Source organism: Arachis hypogaea, chromosome 17, assembly GCF_003086295.3.
Source record: "Arachis hypogaea cultivar Tifrunner chromosome 17, arahy.Tifrunner.gnm2.J5K5, whole genome shotgun sequence".
Lineage (NCBI taxonomy): Eukaryota > Viridiplantae > Streptophyta > Magnoliopsida > Fabales > Fabaceae > Arachis > Arachis hypogaea.
Window position 1 is genome coordinate 55659740 of NC_092052.1, and position 16580 is coordinate 55676319.

Consider the following 16580-nt stretch of genomic DNA (forward strand, 5'->3'; position numbering starts at 1 on the left):
TGAGTAAATTGAATCGCGGGTTTTGGCAACGTTGGAAACTATTTCTCGAGGCTATTCAGTTGTGTGTCTTGAATTCTGTTCGAGTTGACCTGTTCCTTCATATCCTAACTTGAAATTCTTGTTTGCTAATCCTTTTGAGAAGTAGTTTGATTTTTTAACTCTGTTCCTCTATTCATATGCATTCTTGTTTGATCTTAAATGCATATGCTCGTTTGGAATCCTTGTTGCATCTATCTTCCTTTGTTTGAGTTCTTCTTGATTCACGTATCCCTTGATATAGCTTTGAACTTGTCTTAATGCGCTGTACATTTTAACTCCTGATTTTGAGCCCATTATTAGAGAAATTGTTGATTCAGTTTTTCTCTTACTTGACAGTGATCACAGCCAATTTTAAGATTTTATGAATTGCTGTTGATTAGATATATACTTATCTGTATATAAGACTTTGAAGATTACTTATACAGTTTAACAACTATTTATTCCTGATGCCTCGCCTGTACTTTTACTGGTTTACAGAATTGCACTTACTTTAAAAGTAAATTGACTTTCTAGTAATTTTACTATAGTTCCAATGTACATCTTCGTTTGATTATGTATTTGGGGTGTTTTTCAAAATTCCGGAAAGAAAGGGGATTTTTCGCTTTTATCCCGGTTGAGTTTCATTTGATAAACTTTACTTAATTCATCTTGATTTGAGTTTGATTTAGCATACTACATGGTTTATGCCATTGTTGTTCGTTTGAAAATGTTGGACTCATAGATTTCTTCTTATGAACGAACTCATTCCTTCTTAAGCTTTTTACCTCTATGAATGTCATACGTGATTCTGTTTTTAACTAATCTTTTACATCTTGTGAAATTACCATTGATCTTGGTTTGTCCTCTCTTGTGAATCTCATCCGTATGTGAGTTAGTTTGATTCGTTTCAAATTAGTGCATTGTTTATTCTCTCATTTTCTCTACAAGAGTTTTTAGTTAAAGATTTATCCTTGAGAAATTACTAATGATTGAGTTGTCTTTTCCTATGACTTTTGTATTCTTTTGGATCAATTGAAAGCTTGTTTGATGACTCATGCCTAGTGAATCTTGTTTGGACTACTTTGGTTTAAGATCCTTTCTTGTATGGCTTGACTCCTTTTTAGTACATCTTAAGCTTCTTGAATGTTCTTCTGAGATAGTGATTTCAAGAACACTTTTGGAGTCTTGTTTTGAACCTTTTAAAGAAGTTTTGAATTCTCTTTGAAGAAATATTAAATGGAATTTACTTTCTGTTGCTTGATTGAGATTGAAACCATTGTTCAATTTTGATGAAGTTAATTTAAAAATCGGCATGTGCTATTTTAAATGAGGTTTTGGAGAACTTCCTTGTTTAGTGGAAACCGATTCGTTTGTAACGCACTACTTATTTCCTTTACCAAATTGTAAGCAAATTTTTACTTCGGAGTTTCTTTTCTAAAAAGAGTTTAACTTCCTCTTTCGTACTTGCTATAAATGTTATACACGCCTGTTTGAATATGAAATTTTGAGAATTTTGAACAAGCATTTGATTACTTCCGAGTTTTTATGAACTGCTTTTGGTTAAGTTGTGCATCTAATTATCTTTCTAAAATATTTGAGGAAATATTTTAGCTCTTAGCCAAAGTTGTGTGCATTTGTTTTTGGAATTCTACAAAATCTACTTCAACATGAAATTGTATTGAAGTAAAGCCACATTTATGCTTTTACTACTCTCTTGAAGAATGTTTGTTGCTTAACTTTTCTTCTAGACTGCAAAGTGGTTTTTTCGCAAGTTTTCGACTCTTTCATGAACAATGTATCCGAAAGTATTTGTAATCGTGCTCTTGAGTTCTGTGAGCTTTGTCTTGGGTTCGAGATATTCTTTCCTGTAAACCTCCTACTTCTTCGACTCAATTTGAATTTGTTTCGAACTAAGGCGCTGGTTCTCTTCTTATTGGTCCTATTGAATTTCTTGGATTCAAGGGTTATCTTTGAAGTTGTCAATTGATTTATTTCTAGCAAACTTCATTGCTTGAGCGTCTTTGTTTATCTAGGAATTGGATACATTCTCTTAAATCTGTGAGCATTATCCTTGATATTGTTTCTCCATTCTAAATCTTGTATCCTTCTGAGTAGACTCGAGAATTGTTTGATATCACGTGCGACTTGTAGACGTATACGTAACGTGATACGTTAGTTCTTTAAGATGTGATATGTGTATATGGAAGGTGAAGCGGTAGGTGTGTAACGTTATGATGAGTTATGGGTGTTTTGTCCCTTGCAAACGAGCTTGCGGGTGTTAGGCTTATGATTGGCTATGAGGTTGAAAAGTGCTTGACGAAGTTGGAAAGTTGAAGCCTTGAGGTTGATATGAGATTAGTGTGCGGATGTTAAGCACGTCGTTTTAACCCCATCATGTTTTATAGCCTTCGATGCTTTGCTTTACTATCACATGTTTGAACCATGACATCTTTGCTTTGTGAACACCTATCTTGATTTGCACCCTATTTTGGCACCTCAAGTTTTTGTGAGGCATTGAGATCATATGACCTTGTGCATTGAACCTATCTTATAATGTTTGCTTTACAATCACACTCCTGCCTTTGTATCTTTATGCATACGACCATCCAAGTATTTGAAAACCGTATATATGTTTATATGTTGAGATATTTTTGCTTCTTCCTTAAATGTGTAACTGTTATGAGATTTCTTTCGTTTTGTATCAATTTTCGAGGACGAAAATTTTTATAAGGTGGGTAGAATGTAAGACCCAGAACCTTTGAAAAGTCTTTTTATGATCAAGTCTCAAATCATATGGTTATTTATAGCCTTAATTTCAGAAATTATTTTATTAAAGGTAATTAAGACAAGTTTCGATTTATTGAATTTGAGATAAGTTATGATTATTACCCAATTTTATAATTATTAGATTATTTTCTATATTTGAATTATAAAGTTGGTAGTTGTGAAATAATAAGGATTTTTATATGATTTGTATTAAATAATTAATATTTTAAATATTAACACTGTTACTCTGAAAAATAAAGGGTTTAATTATATTATTTCTAATTATTCTGATTTAGGCATTTTATGGAAAATAATTTGTAAGATTGATGAGCAAATAGTATTTTTCTATATACAATTAGTGTTGGATTTAATTTGGGTTTCAATTATTACATTATCCCCAATTTCATTTGAAATTACCAATTTTCCCCTAACCCTAACTTTCAAAATAATGAAACCCTAAAGCCTTCATCCCAGTAGCCAAAACCATGCCTTGTCTCCCCTTTCACCCAGGGTTTCCCCTTCCTTCATGAATAAAGAAACAGAAAATAAAGAAAGAAAGAGAGATCTAAGGGGGAGTAAAGGAGATCAGAGGAGAAGGAGGGGAGGGGGCCTTTGCTGCCACCTCGATCGCGCGCTTCTGCTGGCCTGAAGCCACCACCTTCACGCTGTCACGTCGCCACCGCCACTGTGCCATGGAGAAGAGGGAGAACACGCCCCGCCTCCGCCACTGTTGTTCCATCGAAGCTGGCGCAAGAAGAGGAGGAGAGGGCGCTGTCTTGCGCCGTCGCCGTCGCACCTGGGAGCTGCGGCTGCAAGCTCACATTGCCGCGTCGCCGTGCCATCATCACACCATGGATCTACTCTGTTCACGAGCTGAGTTAAGGGAGAAGAGATGAACGCGACAGGGAGGAGTGAATGAGCCGCGCCGGCGCTGTTGGGGCCTCACCGCCGCCGGAGAGAGGGAGACCGGAGCGGGTAAGGAGGAGGAGGGTAGTTCCTACCACCATTGGAGTTCTGCTACTGTTGATGCTACGGCTGTCGCACGACTGGCCGCTGAGAAAAAGTGATTTATGGCTTAAATGCCAGTTTTATGAATTTGATGATGTTGGATGGTGGAAGTGTTGTTTTGTTATGGGCCGGAATGGCTGTCTATGATTATGAATATTGGCTGGTTCTGGATTGAACCGTGAGCCGGAATGGCTGTGTATGATATTGATTTATGGCTGATTGCCGAATGAGTTATGGGCCGTATGGCTGACTATGAATTATGAATTTAAGCCGGATGGCTGAGATGGATGTTGATCCATGGCTGGGACTGAATGAATATATGCTTGAGATACCTGGATAGTAGAAAGGATTGTGGTTCGTCCCACTTGCTCCAGATTAGAGACTGTGATGCCTGGGTAGTAGCGGTAGTAGTGGTGATTCCACTCGCTCCAGGTTGAGCTTTTAAACACCCGCCTGGGTAGTAGCCGCAGTAGTGGTTATTCCACTGGCTCTGGGTTGAGCGGGTAGTAGCAATGAGGTTGTAGCTCAAACCTACTTGCTTCGCGATGGGTGTTTCTGTCCATGGTTAGCTACCAGGACGTGTCGGGTTGGCTATATAACCGACAGATGATATTATCAGCCACTAGGAACAGGCATGCATCATATGCATTTATGTGACATTATTTGGGTGTGCATATTGTACTTGGTTTGCCTTCGTGACTATTTGAGATTAACTGCTACTTGTCCTACTTGCTGTAACCGTTTGTTTGTGCTTGAACTTCCTATCTGTGTTCGCATCTGGGACCCTGTTGGATTGTGGTGATTGGTTGTTGGCTAGACTGTTTGGGCCTAGGGCCGTGGTTGAAATGAGATGAACCGATGGTTGATTTCGGTTTTGTGTTTCTGGTTTGGAATAAAATATGAAAGGCTATTTTGGTTCCGCATAGATAAACCGTTTTGAAAGGCTTTTGAGTTTTTTAGAATTGAACGGTTCTTCTTTCAGAAAAGATTTTTCAGACTTTACTTTTATTGTAAACCGTTGTTTTTGAAAAGGAGGCATAAGACGGTTATTAATCACTAGTACGGTTTATCTTCACGTATCCTATTACAGTAATTCCCAAAACCCTCTACTGAGAACCCTTTCGAGGATGATGTTCTCACCCCCTTACATTTTTCCCCTTTCAGGATATGGGCGCAGAAGTCACGAAGAGTTTATTTAGTTGTTGTTGAGATGCTCTGTCTTGCTTTAGTTATGGTTTATTGAACCCTCGTCATTATCTTGATATATTCTGTAAGAGGGATAGGAATTGTATTGGCTAATGCTTGTAAAGTTATTTATATATATTTATGTATATATATGGATGTACTCTTTATGAGTTGTTGTAAGTTGTATGGTATTTATGGATGTACGTTATCGAACGAAAGTATTTTTGGGAGCGGTATTACGGTTTAAAGTTTTAAACAGGCTCATATTTTAGTATTAAATAGTATAAGTGTCGTCGTAATGTCCGAGCTATCAGAGTCACGCAGCCGGAAGCGTGAGCTTTGGTAGTTAGGGTGTTACAGCGCTCACCACTCCACTTCTTATACTTGAAACTTGATGTTCTCCTCCTCACTAAACTCTTTATTTGATCTTCCACATTCTTCAAGGGAAGTGCTTTGATTTCCTGAGCGTAGTAGGACTAAGTGGTTCACTACTTCGGCTATGGTAGCCATGAATTACCCTTGTGTCTTTCGGAATTCTTCTTACTCTTGGAGAAAATCTTGAAGCTCTTGTTGTTCTTGGATCAAGAGTTGAAGAACTTCACATTTAGATGAAAAAGAAGGTTCATTGGTTGGAAGAAAGGTTGTATAATTGGAAGGTGGTTTATGTTTATGAGTATATTGAGGTCGTGTGTAAGGAGGTGATGGTTCATATGGTTGGTGACAACGTGGATAAGCGTTCGGATTCCATGGAGGTGGATGGTGTGGTGCTTGAAGGTTTGGTGGTTGAGGGTTGTGTATGGGGTTTGGTTGATATCATTGGGTTTGGTATGCACATTGGGAAGGGTTTGGCTCATTGTGACATAGAGGAGGTTGCTCCTTCCTCAATTAGTTTTCCCATCCCATAATGCAATCCAAAGTTGAAGTTATCGTTCCCTACAATATGATCACAACTATACTCCAAACAAAAAGGATGATAACTCATAGAGAAAACAAAAAATAAAAACAAAAGACATCAATAAACAAGAGAGACAAAATCCTAATTACTAACAAAAAGTTCTAAACAACCAAAAAGTAAGCTCTGTACACTATTCATATATTCACAACAACAAAAAATATGACACCAATTGCATAGTCCCCGACAATGGCACAAAAAACTTGATGAAGAGGATTTACACCGACTTAGAATTCCTCAATAGAAAAGAACTTCTTCGTTGCAAGCATATTCCGATCCAGCAATTGATCCTCACATCAAAGTTTAGAGTAAGGAGTGTGACGAACGGATTTCTGCTAGTAAAGAAATTCACAAATATAATCGCATTGTAAGTATAGTTTCTAAACTAACAAGAATCCTTTCGTACAAAAGTTTTGTTTGTCACTAAAGCAAACCCAATAAAATTTATAACCGAAGTATTTAAACCTTGGGTCGTCTTCTCAAGGAATTACAGGGAGGTATGATTTATTATTGGTTATGTAAAACAGTCTATTTTTTGGTTTTTGAAATAGGGAATAAGTAATTTAAATAACAAGAAAAATAAATTAATAATTAATAAAATCTCTTGGCAAGGTATGAGAAATTGAAGTCCTATCCTAGTTATCCTTATCAGATGTGATGAGAATTGTTCGTTTGCTCCCACTTGTCAACCTCTAACTATGAAGGTATGTTAAGTGGATAAATCAATTTGATCCTCGAGTCCTAGTCAAATCCTTACGGAAAGACTAGAGTTATTGGAATTCAAATCAATCAGCAATTTACAAATCTCAATCAACAGCTGAGTTTGATAACTCCAGTATTACCAATTACTTAACCAAAGCAAAAAAAGGAATAAATCTTAAATTGAATTAAAAGCATTAATAACATAAATTGAATAAGTCTTATATCTGAAATACCTCAAATTATATTAAATAGAAATCCAAATTAAACATAAGAGTTCATAAATCAAATTGGAGAAAATAAACAACTAAGTGATAAAGTAAATAAAAGTAGAAGAGAAATTAAATCAAAGTAATATTGAACCTGTGATTGAAGAAGATGAAGTCCTAATCCTAAGAGAAATCCTAATTCTAAATCCTAAGAGAGAGGAGAGAACCTCTCTCTCTAGAAAACTACATCTAAAACCTAAAACTATGTATGAATGTATGTTGTATGATGAATGGATGCATTCCCCCATTTTATAGCCTCTAATCTGTGTATTCCGGGCCGAAAACTGGGTTGAAAATAGCTTAGAAATCACTCCCAGCGATTTCTGGTACGTACAGGTCGCGGCAAAGTGACGCGGAAGCGTCGTCCACGCGTTTGCGTGGGTTGAATTTCGCAGATGCGACCGTGAGCGTCATCCATGCGTCCGCATCGCCTAACTTCAAGGCAGTTATGGTAAATTATATATCGTTGCGAAGCCCCGGATGTTATCTTTCCAACGCAACTGGAACCACGTCATTTGGACCTCTGTAGCTCAAGTTATGGTCAATTTAGTACCAGGAGGTCAAGCTGGACAACTTTAGCAGTTCCTTCAGTTTCTTATATTCCTTCCACTTTTGCATGCTTCCTTTCCATCCTCTAAGCCATTCCTACCCTATAATCTCTGAAAACACTTAACACACATATCAAGGCATCTAATGGTAATAAGAAAGGATTTAAAATTAGTAAAATTTAAGAGCAACGAAGCATGTTTTCAATCATAGCACAAAATCGGGAAGGAAATTGTAAAACCATGAATTTTATATGAATAAGTGTGCAAAGACTTGATAAAAACCACTCAAATTAGCACAAGATAAACCATAAAATAGTGGTTTATCAAAGTGTCACAATTCAATTCAGAAAAACAGGGAATTTTACTTCTCGGGTCGTCTTCCCATGGAGCTAACAATTACGAGTGCACAAGTTTGGTTGTGAAGTTAGTGGTTTCCAAGTATAGAGCAAAAATTAAAGGAATTAAAGAATCAATAGCTCAAAGAATGAATTAATAGTAACCAATAATATCAAGCAAGCAAGTGCATAATGGTAATTAAGCAATAGTAGCGCAAATAATGAACTAATGAATCAAAGAACAATTAATGCTAAATAAGATGGAACAAGATCAAAACTAGTGAAAATGTGGTTCAATGCATGAGACGAACCTTGGCTTGGGGTTGAAGATTAAGGAATCCTTTTCTTGTCATAACCACAACTATGACAATTATAATGAGTTAATATCACTTAGTCAACCCTTAACATCGAGAGTAAGTTAAGTGAGCATAATGTCCTTAATACACAAATCCTAACTAACTTACTAATTAACTTAGTAAAAAGCTAGCGTTAGTGGAAACAAGAGCAACTATCAACCCAAAATCACCACTAAATGTCAGATATTATGACTCTAGTATCCTATGTATCCATTTTCCAAGCCAAGGAGTGAAAATCTACTCCATATTTAAATTTTACATTTTCATAAACACTTGGTGGGCATAATGACCAAACATAGTGAAATTGCAAAAATACTTGAAACTATAACCAACCAATGAACAAAATCAGCAATAGCAACTCAATCAAACATAAAATAACCAATAAATATCAATTTCATCAACAAGAACTCAAAGATTTAAAAGGTATATATATATATATATATATATATATATATATATATATATATATATATACATACATATAGTGTAACTTTGACTATGAGAAAGTGTAACAAAAGTAGTATAATCAAAAGGAAAATTGAGTATTACTTACAATGGAGGTAAGCTAGAATCCAATATCAAAATGAAAAATGTAAACTTCTAATATAAACCCTAATTAAACCCTAAGATAGTTGAGAGAAAATCCTGAGAAAATCTAATACTAAAGCTTCCTAAAACTATTTAATATGGTGTATGTATGTTATGGTATGTTCCCCCTTGTTAGCTCATTCATTTCAGCTTCAGACCTTGCAAAATTGGGCCAAAAGGCCCCAAAAATAACGAGCCACGTGACTTTTTAATGAAGTCACATGTCAGGATTTGTGCATAGGCACAGGGTTGTGATCGTATGCACACTTGCTGAATCTCGTCTTGTGCGTACGCACAGGAGGTTGTGCGTACACACACATAGGTGCTCTCTTTTCCTTTGTTTCTTTATGCTTTCTCCCATTTTACATGCTTTTCTTCCACTTTTTCCAAGTCATTCTTGCCTATCGAACCCAAAATCACTCAATAAAACATTTCAAGGTATCGAACGAAATAAAAGTGGAATTAAATCGATCAATTAAGGCATAAAAAAGTATGTTTTCACATTTAGGTGCAACTTAAAGAGAAATCACAAAAGTCTGCTATTTATGTGAATAAATGTGAGTTTATACGATGAAATCCATTCAATTCAAGCTAAAATTTACCATCAAATATAGATTCATCAATAGACTTTGCATATCCAAATTTGTTGCAAAATATGTTAGATTACAGGTATTTTTAGAGTAGGACAATTCTTGCACCCACACTTGAGAGTGTCAAGAAGGTAAATAATTTTGTCTTGACAATATTCCCATATATGAAAAAGCAGTATCTAAATTCTGACATAACATGTCAAGCTGATGAGAATGAAGATGTACAACAAGAATGGTTCACACCAGAGTTCCTAAATGACATCAAATATTCGAGACTATCCAACCACAAGTTGATTTTGAAGGCAGGAGTCACTGTAATGCTACTGTGAAACATAGACCAGACTTCAGGCTTATGCAACGGGACAAGGCTAATAGTTAATGAACTTGGCAATAATGTAATTGGAGTGACAGTAGTGACCGGTAGAAATATTGACGACAAAGTGTATATTCCAAGAATGAACTTGAACCCTTCAGATTCAGGATTGCCAATTAAGTTCCAACGGAAACAATTTTCATTAGCAATATGCTTTGCAATGGCCATCAACAAGAGGTCAATCATTATCACATGTAGGGATTTATTTGTCAAAATTAGTATTCACCCATGGACAACTTTACGTTGCTTTATCAAGAGTTAAGAGTCGTAGTGGCCGCAAGGTTCTAATTTTGGCCGAAGACGGCAATCCAAAATCATCAACAACAAATGTCGTGTTCAAAGAAGTTTTTAATAATAAGAAAAATAGTATTTTTATTTTAATAACATATTATGATTTACACTTTTGTACACATATTTACTATAGATATAATTAATTTATCTATAACTCTACTTTTAGACTTGAAATTAAATGTGTAACAGAGAGCACAACATCATATGCCAATTGCTTTTCTAATGAGGTTAGTAAAATACTAAGTGGTCGATAAATTTTTGTTAGCCTTTTGATATAAAGTTTATTGTAAAATGGATATGCTACTATTACAGTTATATATGTTCTTATTTTTTTAGGTCTATTTCTTTATGGTTCAAGAATATTATAGATTTTAAAGTGTTCCATTTGCATTTTACTTTGAACTAAGATAAAACAGCATATTCAGTATGTTTATTATATAATGACAATGATAGTGTTATACTGAACTAGAAAAATTTATGATTATAAAATACTATATTTGATTTACCATGTCAAATTAAAATGTAAACACATACATCGCACGGATTTAACACTAGTAAATATTTAAGGAGAAAATTAGACATAAATTTTTTCATATCTCCAACCACCAAAGGTTATAAATATTCGAAGCAACTTCCTCCCTCCTCCCTTCTCTCCGAAATATATTTTGTAATCCTAATTATTATACTTTTTGGACCCCCATACTAATTTGATTGTCGAAATCCTTGCAGGTATACCATTCCCATCAAATTCCAAGACAATGGCTAACTTGTGGCTTTCCATCTTATCTCTTTCCAACATTATGAGTAGTTTTACTCTTAGGGTCTGTTTGGATTGGCTTTTAAAATAATATTTATTTTTTCATTTTTTTAAAAGATTTACTTTTTAATAGACAAAAGCTATTTTACATTTGAATATACTTTTTAAATGAAATTTTCAAGTATTAAAAGTATCATTTGTTTCTGCTTCTTTTGAAGCAAGATATATTTAGCTTTTAGAAAAATCAAACAATTTGTTTTTTTTCTTAGATAAAAGTAATTTTTTTTAAAAGGTGTATCCAAATAGGTTTAAAATTGAATAAAAATACTTTATTTATTAAAGAGGTACTTTTTCACTTAAAAAAGTCAATCCAAACCAACACTTAGTTCTTAGTCTACCGGATTGGAAGATACCATGGGTGTTTTGTTTGATTTTTGTATACCTTCGACACAAGTACAATCAAACTTGTATCTAAGATCTCAATTTGGAGAGAAGATACCACTCCTCTAAGTAGAGAGTTCGATCTGAAACTTACTAACTTAGCGTCAAAATAGACTTTACATATAAAGAAAAAAATACAAACTCTTATACTAATAACGGAGTTACAATCAAATGCTTAACATGTATAAAGATAGAATGAAAATTAAACAACTTCACAAACTAAAATTTAAAAGAAAACAATAAAGAAATATTCTAAACTGGAAACAGAAGATTAAATGAAGAACAAAGAAGAAAGCTAAAAAGAAACAAAATAAATTGACTCTAAATACTCACATGTACTTACACTTCATGATTTTTCTTGATGTCAATGTGACTAGGAAATTTTGCAAAGTTTCAATGTGATTTGTGATATTAAAAAATTGAAGTCCTCTTAAAATTTTTTAACTACCATGTTCTTATTTTACTTATTCTCCAAGTTTAACTACCCACGTTTTTACCATATCTTGATGGTCAAGTAATAATTCCCATATTCATCTCCATTAAGAGTCAAATCTATTGTGTCGCTTTATATATCAATAAATGTTCTTCAACTAAGGGAGATTCTTATGAATTGTGTGGCTTTATATATCAGTAAATGTTCTTCAACTCTTTTCTTAAGTAATTGACTAAGGGATTAATTAGGTTAAAGAGAAATTGAATCACCAAGGGATTGGGGTTTAATTACTAATGATTTTTCATAGAAGTGACTTTGCATGATCAAGGTAAAAAGTGAAAGGTATTGATCTGGAAGTTATAACATCTTTAAAACCTGAACTCTTTTAATCATATTACCTTTCAACACTCAATGTTTGCTTTTCTTTTAATTATTGTTTATGTTTAAAGCTTTCTGAAACCTAATTTGATTGTCCAACTAGAATGATCGGTTGACTATTACTTTATTAATCCATTAATTCTCATAGGATCGACACTCACTCACCATGAGTTTATTACTTGGTATGACCGGGTGCACTTGCTGGTGTTTTGTGGTTTCTAAAATCTGTATTATGTTTTTGGCACCGTTGTTGGGGATTAATTGGGGTTAACAAATTACCAATCAATTGATTACCTAGATTAGACCATTTTAGCTTTTGTTTATTTATTGTGTTTATTTTATTTTCCCCCTGGGACTTTCTTTCACACTGTGAAGGGAGTTCCAATTTGATTTTCTTGTTGTTTTTGTATATGCAGAACAATAGTGATAAAGAACCTCTTCAAACCTGAGATTGAAAGAAATCTTTGGCAACAAACAAAACAAGCTAGAAAATCAAAGATTTGAAGAAGAAATTGAAGAGGTAGTGGAAGAAGAGCTTGAATTCAACATGGTAGAGAATGCAAATCACAATGCCAATGCTCCTTAACCTAGGAAGACTCTTGGATCTTTCACTACTTCTAATCCAAGGAGTTATGGAAGTAGCATTGTAACTCCTACTGTCAATGCTAACAACTTTGAATTGAAGCCCCAACTTGTCACTTTAGTGCAACAAAACTTCCAATTCAGTGAGAGCCCGCAAGAAGGTCCAAATTTGTTTATCTCCAATTTCTTGCAAATTTGTTACACTGTCAAGACAAATGGCATTTCGGCTGAGGTATATCGTTTATTGCTCTTCCTTTTTGCTATAAGGATCGGGCTAACTAGTGGCTGGATAATCAGCACAAGGAGAGCATAGCAACATGGGAGGACATGGTCACTAAGTTCCTAAACAAGTTCTTTCCGCCTCAGAGCTTGACTAAGCTTAGAACCGACATTCAGACCTTCAGACAACATGAAGGAGAGTCCCTCTATGAAGCTTGAGAGAGGTACAAAGAGATGCTGAGGAAGTGTGTTCCGGATATGTTTGCCGACTGGATCTAACTCCAGATATTCTATAATAGGATCACCCCCGCCTCACAGGTTTCATTGGATAATTTGGCTGAAGGATCTCTACATATGAAGAAGACAACTAATGAAGCATTGGAGTTAATTCAAATGGTAGCCAACAATCAATACCTCTATTCCTCTGAAAGATTAATGAGGAAAGGAGTTAAGGAGTTAGATACTTTGGATACCATTTTGGCTCAGAATAAAGTCATGTCCTAACAAATTAATGCAATTACTCAACATCTAGGGGGAATATAAGTCTCGGTAGTGAGCTCTCAAGAGAGTTCCTATGGTGTGGGTAATGGACTAAGTCAAGGTGAAGGCATGGAGTATGGTTATTCTTCTTTGGATCAAGTGAATTACTTATGGAGTATGCTTTCAATTACATGTTTTCACCTAAAATCATCACTCTTCTTGCAAGTTTGTAAAAATATTTAATAACTCAATTCAAGTGTGGATTTGATTTGATTGCTATTGCTATTAGCCCTTGTGCTTATATATATTTTCTTGGAAGTTGATTTATTTTGACCAAGTAGTTGCATTCATTTAAATAGTTGCATTTAGGTAGATTGCATTTAGGAAGTTTGTTACATTTAATAAATGTTGATACCCTTTGTTTCCTTCTTGATTTAGCATGAGGACATGCTATGGTTTAAGTGTGGGGAGGTTGATAAACCCCATTTTTAGGGTTTATCTTGTGCTTAATTTAGAGAATTTTATCACCTTTTCTCACATTTACACAATGAAATGGCATGGTTTCGTGATTGTCTCCTAATTTGTGCTTGAATATGAAAACATGGTTTTAGACCCTTGATTTGATCATTTTAATCTTCCTTTGATTCCACTAGATGCCTTGATGTGTTTGCTAGTGATATTCAGATTGAAAAGGCTAGCAATGGTTCAAAGGAGTGAGGATAAAGCATGCAAAGTGGAGAAATCATGAAAAGCCAAAGATTTGGGATGCTGAGATCAACGTGCACGTGCAAAAGACGCGCACGCATGGAAAGTAACGTCGCAAGGCGACGCGTACGCGTACATGATGCGTACGCGTAGATAGTAAAGTGTCAAGCAATGCGTACGCGCAACCCATGCGTACGCGTCGGTGCTCGCATGTGACCCACTTAAAGTTAATCCACTGGAGGCGATTTCTGGGCTTCCCAAGCCCAAATCCAACTCACCTCTGATGCTATTTAACCCAAGGATTGAAGGGGGATCAACCATCTAGTTACCAATTAGTCATAGTTTAGTTTTAGAAGTAGTTAGAGTAGTTTCTAGAGAGAGAAGCTCTCACTTCTCTCTAGAATTAGGATTAGGTTTAGATTAGAATTTCTTAAATCTAGATCTACTTCTTCTCTTGCTTCAATTTTCCTTTTGCTTTATGAATTCTTATGTAGATTTCTATTTTCCTTTCAATGCAATTTATGATTTTCATGTCTTTTCATGTTGATTTGATTTCCTATTATGGATCTATTGCCTTTGTAGTTAGATCTCTCTTTAATTCTTGCAATTCATGTTGTTTACCTTTATTGCCTTTTATGTGTTTGTTGAAATGCTTCTTTTAGTTATGAATTAGATTTTGTTCCTCTTGACTTTGGTTGAGTAATTAGTGACTCTTGAGTTATCTAATTCTTTTGTTGATTGACAATTAGAAGTTGCTAATTGATTTGAATGCCACTAAAGCTAGCCTTTCATTATGATTTGGCTAGGACTTGTGGACTCAAGTTAATCTATCCATTTGACTTTCCTCCATGGTTAGATGTTAACTAAGTGGAAGAAATGGATAATTCTCATCACAATTGATAAGGATAACTAGGATAGGACTTCTAGTTCTCATACCTTGCCAAGAGCTTTTCTAATTGCAATTTACAATTCATGTTTCTTACTCCAAAAACTCCAAAACATACCTCTAACCAATAATGAGAACACTTTATTGCAATTCCTAGGGAGAACGACCCAATATTTGAATACTTCGATTATTTTTATAGGGGTTTGTTACTTGTGACAAACAAATTTTTGTATGAAAGGATTATTGTTGGTTTAAAAACTATACTTGCAACGAGATTTTATTTGTGAAATTCTTTACCATCAATTTTCCGTTCAGCAAAATGGCGCCGTTGTCGGGGAATTGCGATGGTGTTATGTTATTGGTTATTGTATATATGTGAATATTGTGAATAGCTTGATTTTTGGATTGCTTGTTAATTTTTGCTAATTTTAAGCCTTTGTTTCTTATTTTCGCTTTTTACCATGAATTCTCACTTTGGCTATGAGTTTGGTTCTCACTATGTTGTAGGAGATGGGAGCTACAATGAAGATATGCATCAAGGATGGGATAATCAAAGGTTGGAGGAGCCATATGCATGTGATCAATCCTCTTGGTAATAACCTCCACCAATGCACTATGAACAAGAACCATTCTATGATACATATCAATCTAATGGCTATGGTGAGCATCCTTATGATTATCAAGATCCACTACCATACGCCTATGAGTCATACCCTCAACATAGCCCTTAACCATACTCACAAGCTCCCTACCACCAAACACCTCTATTTGACCCAAATCCTTATCTACCATACCAACCACCTTTTGGGCCATATGAGCCATACATAGAACTACCACCATTCCAATATCAATACTCCCAAGAACCACCACCTCTACACCCTTACCAAGAAGAACCACCTCCTATCATGAACCCTTTCTCCAAAACCATGAACCCTCCTATCCACCCCAATCTCCAATGGATGAAACCCTTGGTGTTCTTCTTCAAGGGCAAGATGAGATGAAGAGGGATGTGCAACAATTTATGGCTACCTTGACCGAGGTAGTAAGCCGATTAGCCTCCCAATGCTTGAATATTCAAAGCACTCCCATGATCACATGTGGAGAATCAATTGAAGAGCATAGCATGAAGGAGAGATTGGAAGCTCCGGTGGAAAATGAGGAATGCTACATTGTGTTAGAACAATTGGAGAAACCTATGATCATTGAAGAAGAGGAAGAAGTGGTTGTAGACTTAGGAGATGCGGAACCTTCATGGGAAGCAAAAATCATAGAGAATTCCTCCAAGAAGATTGAATTTAATGTTGAGGAAGAGAGTACACAACCTCCAAAACCATTTTTGAATGAAGACTTTGAGGGAATGAAGCAAGAATTGAGTCTCCTTGGTGATGAAGATCATGCATCAACTCTTCTTGGTGGTAAATCCTTTGGACTTGAAGAACCTTCTCCCAATGAAATAGAAAGCAATGTGGAGGTAGATCTCTCTCAACCTCCCATATATGATTTGAGTGATGAAGAAGAGTTAGATGAATTTAATGAACAAAGGATTGAAAGTAAAGAAGTTTGTGAAGAGGTGGAGGTAACCACGGAAGAACACAAGGGAGTAGAGCTTGCAAGCACATTGGAAACACCTCTCCCTAAGCCATCACCATCCATCCTTTCATTCAAGTGGGTAAATTCCTTATACTTAAGATTTATTATTCCCCTTGAATATGGTTTGCTTG